Below are 14,816 nucleotides of genomic sequence, written 5' to 3'. Positions count from 1 at the left end.
ACAATCACTGTGGCTGCTGTATGGAGAATAAACTTCACGAAGCGAGAGTAGAAGCAGGAAGGTCATTTAGGAGGAAAGGCCTTGGACCAGGATGGTAGGAGTGGAGATGAGGAAGCTCCAGGGACAGTCACAAAGTGTACAAGCTCAGTACAGAAGCTACTTCCTCTCCCCCCCCACCCCCTCTGCCCACCACCCCCACAACAAAGGACATTATCTAATATAGAGAAAGAACACACATACTTATTTGATCTCAAGGGACCAGGCTAGGCTCAACAAGTTCCCATAAATTCCTTTATTTCAGCTGTTCTGATCCTCGGTGGTGAAGGCCTCTCCTCAGTTGCAGAGCTATTGGTGGGTGATTGGGCCGCTTCTCAAATTCTCTCCTCCATTTGGCAGCACAATTTTACCTATTTGCAGAGCCCTACAAAAACGTTCTTTTCCCCTTACCATATTAAACAAAAACAAGGTTAGAAACGAGGGCTGGAGATGAGGCAGGTGAGACTGGTAGAGGCCCTGAAGCAGCTGGTAGAAAAGAGAAGGAAGCTGGCTGGTTGCATTCTGGGGCTTCAGAGTTGGAAGAAAGTCCCATTGTTGACAGGCTAACCCAGGCTTTTTGGCCTCTAGGTACATGGCAGTGACATACTACGATGTATGACCTGGGTCGGGACACTCCCTGCAAACGATTCCATTCCCTAGCTCTGTAGAGCAACTGGGCTCCTCATCCTTCTCTCCTCACGGCCTTGTACCCTGCATCATTGTTTTCCCACCCGAGTTTTTGGAGAAGGTGATCCAGACACAGGTCCCTTCTTCCCTTCAGTTTTGTTTTCTGAAGGAGACCTGATTCACCCAGCTGTCCATTACTGAATAAGAGACTTCCTTCCTCCTCTCGCCCTTGCAAGGTAAATTAGGGTTCATCCCAGCGCTGACACCTCAGTTTGGTGGTGTAACTGGGTGGGTGCTAGGAAGGGTGACTGCACTAAGAGTCATGCCAAAGAGAGGCTCAGAATTTGCATTGTGTAGCCTCGTCCCCCAGATAAGAATATGTTTCTGCTCCAGCAGCCCACAGTCAGGAGCCTTGGGCTGCTCTTCCGTATTTATCACAGCAGCCTGGTATAGGCCTCTGAGCTCCCTCAGTTGCTCATTGGCCATTGGCTGATTGGAAACTCTTTTGATTGCCTCTATTTTTCTGGGCTTGGAGAGTGGCATTTCTGTGGTCGGGTTGTGCAAATCTGGAGAGGGGTTGTGTAAACAGAACAACCCTGCTTTCCCAAAGGCCAGAGCCCAGAACTAGTTGCTTGTGCTTTTGATCTCTTCCGCATCCCCTTGACAGAAAGCTACTGAGCAAAGGAACAATAGTAAAATATAACTGCAATTAGGTTTATCCTGATGGAGATTGATTTGCTGAGGACAACAAACTACACTTTCCACCTGGACAAAAGACAAAACCAACCTCCAGCGCTTTGCTTGGTGAGTATTGGGAGGTGGCCTATGAGCAGAACTAGCTGTACCTTCCATAGAGCATTCCTTTTTCCAAACCAGGTCAGCCCAGCCTTACAGCTCTGAGACAATAGTTTCTCAGATTTCTATAAAGTGCATGTAAAATGTCATTTGCAGGCACCAGTAAAGATACTTGTTTTAGTCCTAGAACACACACGTACTGCAATGGAAGAGGATGATGACCTTTGGTGTTGGATAAATCAGGGTGTACTCCCGTCTCTATGGGCTAGCTGTGGTCTTGGGCAAGTTTCTTCTGTACAGTGGAGTTAATACTTTCCTTGCAGAGCTGGTGTGATGGCATACATGAGCTCTTTCACCCAGCCTAGTCTTGCAAGTGAGTGTCAGTATATATTAGTGTCATGTCTCCATAGCTCCTGACAGTGATCCTTCTACTGTGCCATTCACCTGTTCAGGAAAGGACTTCCCACCCCATCTGCATTTTCCCTGCTTCCAAGAATGCAGAGTGAATCCACAGCATGCAAAGAGATAGATGATGAAGAGGCTAATCAGCTAAAGTTCAGAAATTTCAACAGAGATACCGAAGGAAGATGTCAGAAATTAGTGAGTGTGAACCGAGAAACCACTGATGACCAGTCACGATCAGCCCAGCTTCCAGGGAATGGAGGCCCATTGGCCTTTTTATCTCCTCTCCCTCCCTCTCCTTGCCTTTCCCAGAGAAGCAGAGCTAAGGGCTGTTGAAAACAAAACCTAAAGTGGGGATCGGGAGGGGAGTTAGCTAATCGGTGTTGTTTTGCAAACCAGTTCACTCCTGCAGATTTCCTTTTACCAGGAAGTGGATTGAAATAGACTGTGTGCCTTCTTTCCTCCAACCTGACTCCTCCTGGAGTTGTGGGACCAATCAGGCACCCCGGGATTATAAACAGCAATAACAAAAGCTAGCTCATATTGAGTGCTTACTGTGTGCCAGGCATCAAAGTAAACACTTTACACAGATTAGCATGGCAAAGTTGCGCAAGCCTCTGAAGGATACCATTATCATTCCCATTCTTCAGATGAGGAAACTGAGACAGAGATGTTGTATAGCTTGTCCATGGCGTCATAACTAGGGTGTGGTAGAATGCAAGGATTTGGACTCAAGCTGTCTCACCCCTGTCCCTACCCCTGCTACCAGCCTTCTATGCCTCCCTTACTCCCTCTAAGCGGCACCCACCCAGCCTTCTCTGCAGCTAGCATGACAGCTGTAGGTCACCAATGCTGTGGGCCTGAGCACTTCAGCGCCAAGGTGCTAATTAGCTAATCTGATCAGCCACCCTGTACTAATGGAGGGCCAGAGGAAACTTTTCCCCACCATCACCCCCACACACCCTGGACATACTTCATTCCTACACAGAATCACAGGTCCAAATCCAAAGCAAATGACATGGTATCGTAGAGATCTCCCTTGATTTTGCCCCGAGCTCTGTACCACTTGCATACCTCTCTTGGGACCCTTACCTATTTCTAAGAACATATGTCTGTAGAGCACATTATAGTCTTAAAGTACTTTCCCATCTACCTAACCCAGCTCCCTCCTAGGCTTCTTAACCACCTTCTATCACTAGAGTGGCACAAAGCATTGGTGGTTCAACACCTGCGTCTGGAATCTGCTCTGCTGTCATCCCAGCTCCATTGCCCACTAGCTGTGTGACGCAGGACAAGCTGATTATTTAATTTCTCCACTTGTTCCTTATCTGTGAAATGGGGATAATAAAAGTGCCTCTCCCATCTGGTTATTGTGAGGATTGAATGAAAATAAACAGGCATGCACGATGGAACTCAGTAAGTGTCAGCTATTGTTATCATTATATCATTGGATTTACCTCCAAATTCCTGTGGTAATAAACAAAGCAAGTCAGTTCTTGTCATCCGTAAACATGAGTTTAAACCAGATAATCTTTAAACTCTCTTCAAACTCCATCAAGCTCTTTTTCTACCATGAATCACATTTACTTGTGGATACATCTTAGCTCTTCTATGCTGCAGTAGCCTCCTAGAGGCCCAGCCTTTAACGGAGGGCTTTTTATACAGTACGATGTCCTGCCAGCTCCATGTTAGCATGTACAATAGTCCCTGCCTCAACCAGGCTTTGGAATGAACAAATGAGAAATTACTGTAGAGCATTTAGCACAGTGCCTGGCAGTAAATAAGCTCCTAATAAATCATCATTACTCTTGTCCCATCTTACATGGGACTCCCAAACATGGTTATTAAAAGCATAAACTCTGAAGCCACACTGCCTGAATTCATCCTAGCGCTGATCCTGTAAGACCTTGAGCAAGTTAGTTAACCACCCTGGACCTCAGTTTCCTCATCTGTAAAATGGACATGATGATAACAACTCATGCCTAATAAGGTTGTTGTGCAGGTCAAATGAGTTAATATACAAAAGACACCTAGAACTGTGCCTGGCACATGCCTGGTGTATGTAAGTGCTTTTTGTCATTACTAACAGGGGAAGAGACCCAGGCCAGAGATGCCAAGTGACTACCCCAAGCAGCAGTGGAGTTGGGATCCAAATCTAAGTCTGTCAATTCCCGAGCCTCAAACCTCATATTAGGATCTTTGCTGCCCTAGATGATCCATGTACATTTTTAATGGTGCAGACTTCAAGAGGAGAGCGAGTGCATCAGAACCTCTGGGGTGAGGGAGGCCACAGGATGCCCTCAAGTCATGCCACAAAAGAAGTGACTTTTTCTTTACCTGTATCTGGCCACGTGGCTTTAGCATTCCACCAGGGCCACCGCCCAGAAGCCCATAAACATGGCACCATGTTTTGCCTTTTGGCTAGGAGCCTGCAGAGTCTCATTACACACTTTGATGTCACACTCAAAGCTGGGCTCTAGCTCTTCAGCCCAGGCAGGCCCTGGCCTTGAGGCATTTTTTGTATCTTTGGCGTGATTCAGCCCAGCAGACAAGACCAGACAGACTTGTACCAGAAGAAGGAGCTGGGCAGTCCATGGAGGAGAAGAAGAAAAACAAACAGGGGTTATAGCTGGGTGGCTCTCACAGCTGCTGGGCTCTGGGGGAAGGAGCAGGGTTAGACCTAGGGAGCCACCTGCTCCCGAGCTGCACGGAACACAGCTGCCCACTGACCAATTTACCTTCCTTACAGTCAAACTGACTAATTTAAACATGAATCCAACTGTGCTTCTAAAGCCCCAGCAAAACACTAATAACATTTCCCATTTGTGTAGCATGACGTGTTTTCAACACTTTCACACAAATAACCTTAATTTTGAGTTGTTTTTAAAATAATTTGCTTCTGTTATTATAAAGCAGCACATGCTTATTGAGGAATATTGGGAAAATTTTTAAATAGAAATTTAAAATTTTTAAATATGTATACACATATGTGTGTATATGTATGTGTGTACATATATATATATGCCACTAGCAATAATATGTTCAGTAAATTTCCAGCTAGTTTTTTTTCTAAGCCCATAGGCATATATATATATATATATATAGTTGATTAAACAAAATTGGAGACGTACTACATAAAGAATTTTGTGTCTTTTTTTTCACTTAACGTAAAATCATGGGCATCTTCTAATGTTACACAACATTCCACTACAACGATTCATAATGACTGCATTCATCAGGTTATATGTGTCACAGTTTCTGTGGCTAGGCCCTAATTATTGCACATTCAAGATGTTTCCAAAATTGTTACTGTTATAAATAGTACTGCCATGAACATCTTTTTGCTTACATTTTTGTCTATATACCTGATTACGTTGTAATAATAAATTTCTAGTAATGGAATTACTAGCTTGAAAGATTTGACTATTTTTTAGTACATATAGCTGAATTACTCTCCAGAAAATACAGTTTATACTCCTGAAAGCAATGCGTGAGAGGGTACCTCTCAGTCTCTGTTCTGAGCCAGTAAGCCAGATAACAAACATCTTGAAATCCTCAGACCTTACTTGCGCCAAGGACCTCTTTGGCAGTCCAGTTAAGCCTACTAACCCCTTCTCAGAAATATATATAAATATAAAATAAAATACCTAGGGTTATAAAGGAAACCGGCTATATTGAAATATAAAAGCACAATGATGATATGGTAGTCTATCTGCTCCTTTATAAATGCATTTATAATGAGCTCTAGCACTATGTGTTGGAGAAGCTCCTGAGTGTCTCCCTATGCACTTGCTGAGTGTGCCAGATGACTAGGCTTTTCCACTGCTTATTACTGAACAGTTTCAGTAGCTAGTCACTTAGGCAACCAGATAAGTTTATTTGCTGCTTGCTACATTTGCTGCTTGCTGAAAAAGTGCTGGACCTTTAGCCCTACCTTCCTTTCTTGTAACAGAATCTGTTACATATGCTTTTGTCTTCTGGTCACCATGTTGCCTGTGGAAATCAGACATCAGCGAAAACAGCACAAACTCATTGACACACTGGCTGCCTCTTTTGCTGTGAGTAATAAAGTCTTTCATCTCAGATACAGGAGTTTTGTGTCTTCTGTCATCATCCATGAAACTGTGGCAAGCTGCCTTGTTCACTTGTGAGTAGGTAAAGTCTCGGAGCCTTCACAGTTCTGACCCTACATTATTTCAGAGTAGTGGTGAGCATAAATGGTATTTTGAGATAAATGCAACAGCTATAATGCAGACTGAAAAGATACCTAATTTTTACTGGTGACAAAGTCACTGTGGTTCGTTGTTTATATTCATAATAGAAAGAAACGCTCTAATTCAGTTAAAGGTTTATGAAAATAAATGTCAGGTTTTTTTCCTCATTCAAGTTCACAGACTTTGTAAGAAACTCTTGTCTACTGCCAAATCCCCAAAGAACAGCTGAAAAACCTGTTGCTCAAGCAAAGGAAGTCTAAGCTTATTACATATTTTCTGCAATAGGGGAGAATATCATCTTCATAGAGATTTGGTAGTATCTCAAAAGGGAGATTTCAAGAAAGGGTATTTATAGGATTTGAGAGGTCTGGCTTCAGGTTGTTGCAGGTGGCTTTTCGAAGCAGGAAATTGATAGGAACTGGGCACAGTTTGTGACACTTCAGACAACTTAGGATTCCTAGAACCAGTGAGGGTCTTGAAGCAAGTTGTAATAAATAAACTTTGTCACATAGGGAACTCTCTGCTTATGTGAGCAGTCTGTAGTCCTGATAGGAGAGCAGTCATCTGTCCTGTCCCAGATGAGCAAACCATTTCCCTAGATAAATTCATTTCTTCAGGCAAACAATCAATCTACTTAACTTCCTGGGCAAGAATTTCCTGAACCTGTTCAATCATGTTGATTTCGGTGGTCTCAGTTCTTCCTCACAAGACAAACTTCTTAACCTGAAATTTTTTCTCACGAAAGCAAAGGCTATTTTTGCCAGTTTTTGCTGTCTGTCCTTTCTACACTGTGAGTTTATTGAGGGTGGGGGCTAAATCTTACACTCCTATATATGAGGTTTGATTGTTTTCTGTATTATATTTAAAATATATAACATGGGCTATAACATTAGCCTATATTTCTTGCTTTTTAAAAAACTTAATATTGTATCATAAACATTTCCCATCATATTATACAATTTTCATAAAAGTGTTTCAATTATTCTATTGGTGGACATTCAGCTGTTGGGATTATATCCTTAGCTATGTTCCAAGAAATGGAATTATTGAGACAAAAGGTGTAAACCGTTTTAGAACCTTAATAAAGGTGATTATCAATTGCTTAACTAAATAATTTTATCAGTTTACACATCTTCGAACCACATATGAGGAATCCTATTTCACCAAACTCTCTATAATTGTGAATATTAATATTTTTAAAAATATTTGCTAATTTGATAGTGTAACTGATATCTCATTGTTACATGGATTTGTATTTTTTTTGATTCCTAAAATGTTGGGAGATTTTCATATATTTTTTTCCTAATTTTATTTAATTTTTGAAATTACTTGTTTTCTTTTCTTGTTAATTGAAATTCAGATCCCCAGGTGCAGAGAATTAATCACACTTCTCAGTCCATAGTTCATTATACTCACAAATTGGCACAATGGCATTCTCAAAATTTTTCTTTTTTCTCCCTTCTTTTCTGATATATGTATGTATATATATATATATACAAAATTTATGTATGTGTGTATATATACACACATATATACAAAAGAAACCACACAAAAGAGTAACTACTGCATGGTTCCGTTTATATGAAGTTCAAAAGAAAGCAGAACTACTCTTTGATGATAGAAGTTAGAAAAGAGGTTACTTTTTGTAGGAGTTACTGACTGGGAGGACACACAGAGCATGTTTCTAGCATTCTAGAAATGTTTTATTCTGGACTTGACTGGTTACATGAGGATACTCATTTATAAAATTCATTGAGTTTAGTATACTTAATGTTTATGCTCTTCACTGTATGTAAGTTATACTTCATCAAAAATATTTACTAAAAAAAAACAGTAAGATAACTTTTGTTCATATATGGGGATGTTCACAAGGTGTTATCATCCCTTACTGGAGAAAATATGTAATAAACTTAGACTTCCTTTGCTTGATCAACAGGTTTTTCTGGTGTTCTCTGGGGAGCTGGCAGTAGACAAGTTCTTACAAAATCCGGAAGAAACTTTTTTCATATGTGGGGATTTCTCGTGCTGATCACTTTTCCACAAGCATGTAATATTTGAGTAAGTTTCTTTTTAGAAAACTTCTCTTCTGTTGAGCCTCATAGCTATTGATTCTTTTTCTTTTTTACTCCTTTTTGCATTAAAATTCCTAAAAAGACCTATCTGTACTCACTGTTTCTAATTACTCTCCTTTCATTCTCTCTCTTTATTTGGAATGAACTTTCTTATTTGAAAGATTTCCAACATGAACAAAAATCAAATTGTAGAGTGTGCACCACCCTGATTCAACAATCGTAAGCTCATAGTCAATCTTGGTTCATATATATCCCATCTCACATAACTCCCATTGTATTATTTTGAAAGGAACCTCAGACATTGTATCATTTCATCAATAATTATCTTAGCATGTATCTTTAAAAAATAAATTTTTTAACCCAATCATAATACCATAAATCTAAAAAATAATACTATAATATCTAAAGTAACATATGATAAAATAGCATATATTATAATATCTTTAACATTGACAGTAATTCCTTAATATTATTAAATATCCAATCAGGGTTCAAATTGCCCAGTCTCATAAATGATAGCACACATATTTTGTTTGAATCAGTATCTAAATTCTGTCTCATTTATTGCCCTTGGTTGCTCTGTACTTTAAATTTATTTTAATGTAGAGATTCCCTCTCTCCCCTCTTTATTTTTCTTTTAATTTATTTATCAAAGAAATTAATCACTTGTCCTGTAGCTGATTGCATCCCCTTGGCACATTGTTTAACATGTTCTCCTTATGCCTTTATTTTCTGTAACTAGGCAGCTTAGACCTAGTGACCTGATCAGATTCAAGTTTGGCTGTTAGACAAGAAGAGTCCGGAGGCGGCAGTGGTCTCCTACTGCACACGGGATCTCTAGCTTCTCTCACTTTCTCTTTTTTGCAACCATTGGCAGTCTTCGCTTACATGATTTTCTGAGTGGTTTCCTTATTCCTTCTTTATTTAATAATGAGAATACTTCTATAAAGAGAAACTTCCTTTCATCAACTACTTGGCCATCCTGACATACCATTCACATAGAAAAGGCAGGTCATACTTCTTTCCTTTTGTTTTCACTCATTTGTTTTTAAAATAGTGAATTTGTTTCCCTAATATCTTCCAGAAGCAAATATTGAAGATTTGGGGAGTTTTTATGGTATGTTATAAATTCATAGATTTAAACATATCTCATGTTTCATTCTTACAGATGGAAATACCATTTTTAGTCTATTGTATTGTCAAAGATCAAAAAGTTTGAAAACACGCAGTGTTGGTGAGGCTGTGTAAAAATGGTTCAACCTCTGTGAACAGAAATTTGACAATATTTGACAAATTATAAAATGCACATCTCCTTTGACCCAACAATTTTACTTTTAGGAATGTATCCTACAGATGGATTCACAAGTGTGCAAAGTGGTATACGTACTGAGATATTAATGGCAGCTTTGTTATTTTCAGCAAAAAATTGAGAAAAGTGTTTGTTACACCCCTATTCAAGTCACAATAGCCAAAAGGCAGAAGCTGCCCAAACGTCTGTTGATAGACAAATGGATAAAGTGGTACGTTCCTACATTGGAATGCGATTCAATCTTAACAAGGAGAAAAATTCTGACACATGGTACAACGTGGCTGAACCTTGAGGACATTATGCTAAGTGAATAGCCAGTCACAAAAAGACAAATACTGTATGTTTTCAAACTCACAGAAAGTAGAATGGTGGTTGCCTGGGCGCCAACTGGAGAAAGAAATGGAGAATTGGTGTTTAATGGGTAGAGAGTTTTAGTTTTCCAAGATGAAAAAATTCTGGAGATTGGCGTTAAAACATACGAACATACTTAACTCTACTGAGCTGCATATGTAAAATGCTTAAGATGGTAGATTTAATGTGATGTGCATCTTAACACAATTAAGCAAAAAATCTTTTCATCCATTTAAAAATGTAAAGAAAAATTTTAACTTTAATTACCATGACGTTTATTATTCATCTTTGTATTGTGTAATGTCAGTTTTAAATGCAAATGTCATGGTATTTGACTCCTGGAAATTACGCAATTTATGTGTAATGGCTTTTCCGCAGAGGGTGCCTTGAGCTGTCCAGAAGAAACACACACAGCAAAGAATGAGGAAGGCCGGAAGGAGGAAGAGAAGACGCCCCACCCCCTCCCCCAAGCTTGGAGCGAGACTGGGGCGCGCGGACACGGTCGGGGCGTGGGCGCCCCTGCCCGGCGCGCGGGCGCCGTCCCCATCACTGGGGTGCGGGGCCGAGCTCAAGGCTGCGAACTGCTGGGCTGCGGCCCCCGGCGGGCGCTGAGCACCCCGCTGCGCCCTGGTGGAGCCAGGAGAAGTCAGGCCAGGTGTCTCGTCTTCCCAAGCGCCCACCTCCCAGACCCGACAGACAAGCACCCCAAAGGTACTGCGATCTCGACGCGGCGCCGGTCGCGTCCGCCCCTGCATCGCGATGGGCGAGGGACCGTGCGCTGCCAGCCCGGGAAGCGGCGGCCGGCTCCACACCCACTCCTGGGCATCCCCGCGACCACGCCTCGGGCCCTGCCCCGGGCGGAAGGTGGCCGCAGTGGCGGCGCAGGAGCCAGGAGGGAGAGGCGGGCGCGGCCACTGTGCTGGCCGCACACCCTGGAGCCTGCCGGGCATGTAGAGATCGCAAGTATTGGTAATAGCATCTAGAGCAGCGCAGTCCGACAGAAAGATAGTAAGATCCACACGTGCGAGCCGCTTCATATGCTTGTATATGTAACTTAAATTTTTCTAGAAGCCACATAAAAAAACGACGGAAAGAAACAGGTGAATTAACTTTAATAATATATTTTATTTATCCTAACAAATCTAAACTATTATTTCCACGTGCAATAAATAGTACCAATTATTGAGACATTTAACCTTTTTTTTTTTTCGTACTAAGTCTTCAAAACTCCAGTGTGTGTTTTTAGGGTACATCTCATTCCAGGTACTTGAGAGCTGCATGTGGCTAAGGTAGCGGACAGGGCGGGTCTAGAGAATGAAACCGGAAGTGGGGACTACCTGTGCTATTGACACTTGGTGGCATAACAGTAGCAGCTAGAGCTGAAGTACCAGCCAGCATTGGTCAGTCACATCACAGGATAAGCCTTTTGGCCTCAGAATTTCTGGAAGTGTCTTGATGACTATTGTGTTGTATTTTGACAGTGTTAACTAAATTTTAAGCATTCCTGTATATAAGCGTCGTCCAGACATTTATTAAGCTAATGCTGGAAAACAATAGCCCCAAATCAATAAACAGAAAGGAAAATTAGATATTGCAGTTGCCACGAGGGAGGCCAAATCATTAACCTCATGTTCTGTGTTGTTAATTGAAGAATGAACACTGGGAAATACTGGAAAATTCTGGAAAAAATCAAGATCCAAGCAGATACATTTTTAAGTTTCCAAAAATGGTTACATAAGAAGGCAGAGAGGAAGGAAAAAACAAAACCTGGCCACACGGCCTCAAGATCTACGCCAAAGTGACGTGCACCTGGGCTGCCCTGGCTGTGCATGTAAACACTCGGAGAACAGGCAGCCTTCTTTTATATCTGCTCCTACCGGAGAAATGGATTGGTGGTAGAATGCAGCCATTACGTACCTTTCCATTTTCACCAGCCTTTCCCTTTCAATTGTTACTTTACTGATGGACTAGCCTACCACCTGGTGGTGAAAAATAAAAACTACAGGCCACTTTAGAAATAGAATGCCTAAAAATCTCTTGAATATTAAACATGAACTACTTTTTCTTGAACGCATCTCCTCGGGCAAGGGAAACAAAATAAAAAATGAACAAGTGGACATCAAACTAAAAAGCTTCTGTACAGCTAAGGACACCATGAGCAGAATAAAAAGGCATCCTACAGTACAGGAGAATATATTTGTCAATGATTTATCTGATAAAGGGTTAACATCCAAACCATATAAAGACCTCATAGGCCTCAACACCCCAAAAACATATAACCCTTTCAAAAAATGGGCGGAGGACCTGAACAGACACTTCTCCGAAGAACGAATGGCCAACAGGCACATGAAAAGATGCTCCACATCACTAATTATCAGGGAAATGAAAGTAAAAACCACAATGAAATATCACCTCACACCAATTAGGATGGCCACTTTCCAAAAGACAAACAAATTCTGGTGAGGATGTGGAGAAAAGGTAACCCCCCAACACTGCTGGTGGGAATGTAAATTATTTCAGCCACTGTGGAAAGCAATGTGGAGGTTTTGAGGATAAAAACTAAAAATAGAAACACCATACAACCAGGTAATTGCACTTCTAGGAATTTACCAAAAAACACAAAATCTCTGATTCAAAAGGTAGATGAACCCCTATGTTAACTGCCATATTATTTACAATAGCCAAGATATGGAAGCAGCCAAAGTGTCCATCAACAGATGAATGGATAAAGAAGATGTGGTACATATACACAATGGAATATTATTCAGCCACAAAAAGAAAAAAATCCTAGCATTTGCAGCAACATGGATGGATCTAGGGGATATTATGCTCAGTGGAATAAGCCAGGCAGATTTCCATATGATTTCACTTATTTGTGGAATATAAAAACAAAGCAAAATAGAAGGAATAAAACAGCATTAGACTCATAGATACTGAGAAGTGACTAGTGGTTACCAAGAGGGAGGGGTTGGGGCTGGTGCTGTGTGGGGAAGAGAGATAAAAGGGCACAATAATTCACAATCACAGTATAAGTTGATCACAGGGACCACTGAACTACTGTGATGGATATTTGAAACCAACATAAGATTATAGATTAACGATACTTAAAAAAAAAAAGAAAAAACAAATGCCTAGTATTTCATACCTCAAAAGAATAAATGCAACATGAAATCCTGGAAACTGACTGTCCAGTTTGGGAACTAGAACATACCATACCTATTGCTGCATCCACCTGTATGTATGCCTTTTTCCTATCTTATCCTTCCTCCTCACCAAAAGTAATCCTAGCTTGAATTTTATGTTGATCAATTTTTTTATTTTTAAAAATATGTGGTTGTATCATGTGCATATGTATCCCTGAACAAAATATTGTTTAGTTTACTTGTTTGAAGTATGTAAAAGTGCTAGCATGACTTTATGTCATTTTCTGGAACTTGCCTTTTTCAGACATATTTGACCAGATTATGTGTGTAGTTGTAGTTCATTCTTTGTGTGAATATATCACTTTTGTTTATCCATTCTGCTGTCAATGGACATTCGGTAGCCTTGTTTTTTGCTATTGCAAACAGTACTGCAATGAATATTCTTAGGCACGTGCAAGAATTTCTCTGTAATAGACCTAGTTAAATTTTTAAAATGTTGCCAAAGTATCTTTCAAAGTTGTACCAATTTACACTCTATCTGTGGTATATAAAAGGTCCTGTTTATCCTCATATTCACCATCATTTGGTGGCACTAAATTTCTTAATTTTTGTAGACAGAGTTGGTGTAAAACAGTATCTTGTAGTATTGATTTCTATTTACCTGCTTGTCAATGAGGTTGAGTATATTTTTACATGTTTTTTGGCAATTTATGGTTCTGTTTTTGTGAAGTGCCTATTCATGTCTTTTGCCCATTTTTCTACTGATTTGTCTTTTTCTTATTTCAAGATTAAGAGCTTTATCTGGATCCTAATTTTTTGTCAGTTATTTATGTCACAAATACTTTCTGCCAGTTTCTGTATTTAGCAAACTTGCTGGATTCTTGTGAATTCTAATAATTTGTAAGTTCTTTTAGAGTTTTCTGTGTATACAATTTTATTACCTGCAGAATTGTTTCCTTCTTTCCCCTTATATCTGTCTTTTTCTTGCCTTATTGAGCAGAAGGGTCATAGCAGATACCTTCATCGTGTTCTGCTCTTAAAGGAACAATGTTTTCAATGACTCGCCCATAAGAATAGTGACTACTGTAGGCTTTTAAAAAATTAACTTTCTAATATTAGGAAAATTCATTTTATTCCTGCTTTATTAAGCAATTTTATTATGAATGGACATTGACTTCTACTGAATGCCTTACACATCTATCATAATTGTATAACTTCTACTTTAACCGATTAATGATATTAATTAAAGTCATGATGTTTTATATTACATCAGCCTAATATCCTTGGGATAAATCCAGCATAGTCATGGTTAACTGCCTTTATCATACTCCAGTGGACTTGATTTGCTAAAATTTTGCTTGTAATATTTTCATCTGTGTTCATGACGGATTCTGGTCTGTTATTTTCTTTTTCATACAGTCCTCAAAGAATTTTATTTCAAGGCTGTACTAACCTTTTGTGAGTTGGGGAGTCTTGCTTCTTTTGATATTCTTGGTAAGAGTTTACATAAAATTAATTTGTTCTATTAAAATCTCCTAGGAATTGCCTAAAAACCAGCTAAACTTGAATTTTTTAAGCCACTAAGTCAGTTTATTTGATACTATTGTATTCTTGGGCTTTTCTGTTACAGCTTTGATAAGCTATATTTTTCTAGAAATGATTCCTTTTCTTATAAGTTTTCAAATTCATTGATGTAATGTTATTTGTGGTGTGCTCATCCTTTAAATCTCTTCTGTATTTGCAACTTCTGTTCTTTATTCCTATTATTGTTTATTTATGCATGCTACTACCATCTTTTTAATGACTCTTACCAAAACTTTGTCTATTTTGTCTGGCCTTGGCTTGTTGATTGTCTCTATTGTAGATT

General features: G+C 39.8%; 1 long non-coding RNA gene across 2 annotated transcripts; it reads left to right on the top strand.

Moving 5' to 3' along the window:
• The first annotated feature begins 290 nt into the window (after nucleotides 1-290).
• On the top strand, nucleotides 291-12,750 carry LOC140843196 (uncharacterized). Of its 2 annotated transcripts, XR_012120756.1 has the most exons (4): nucleotides 291-1,467; nucleotides 5,813-5,918; nucleotides 8,011-8,132; nucleotides 10,185-12,750. It is a non-coding gene; the product is annotated as an uncharacterized lncRNA (long non-coding RNA). The 2 variants fall into 2 exon arrangements; XR_012120755.1 differs by lacking the exon at nucleotides 291-1,467 and having other exon boundaries at nucleotides 5,493-5,918.
• Nucleotides 12,751-14,816: the final 2,066 nt, after the last annotated feature.

The sequence above is a fragment of the Manis javanica genome, chromosome 8, assembly GCF_040802235.1.
Source record: "Manis javanica isolate MJ-LG chromosome 8, MJ_LKY, whole genome shotgun sequence".
Taxonomy (NCBI): domain Eukaryota; kingdom Metazoa; phylum Chordata; class Mammalia; order Pholidota; family Manidae; genus Manis; species Manis javanica.
This window is presented reverse-complemented; position numbering and strand designations above follow the sequence as displayed.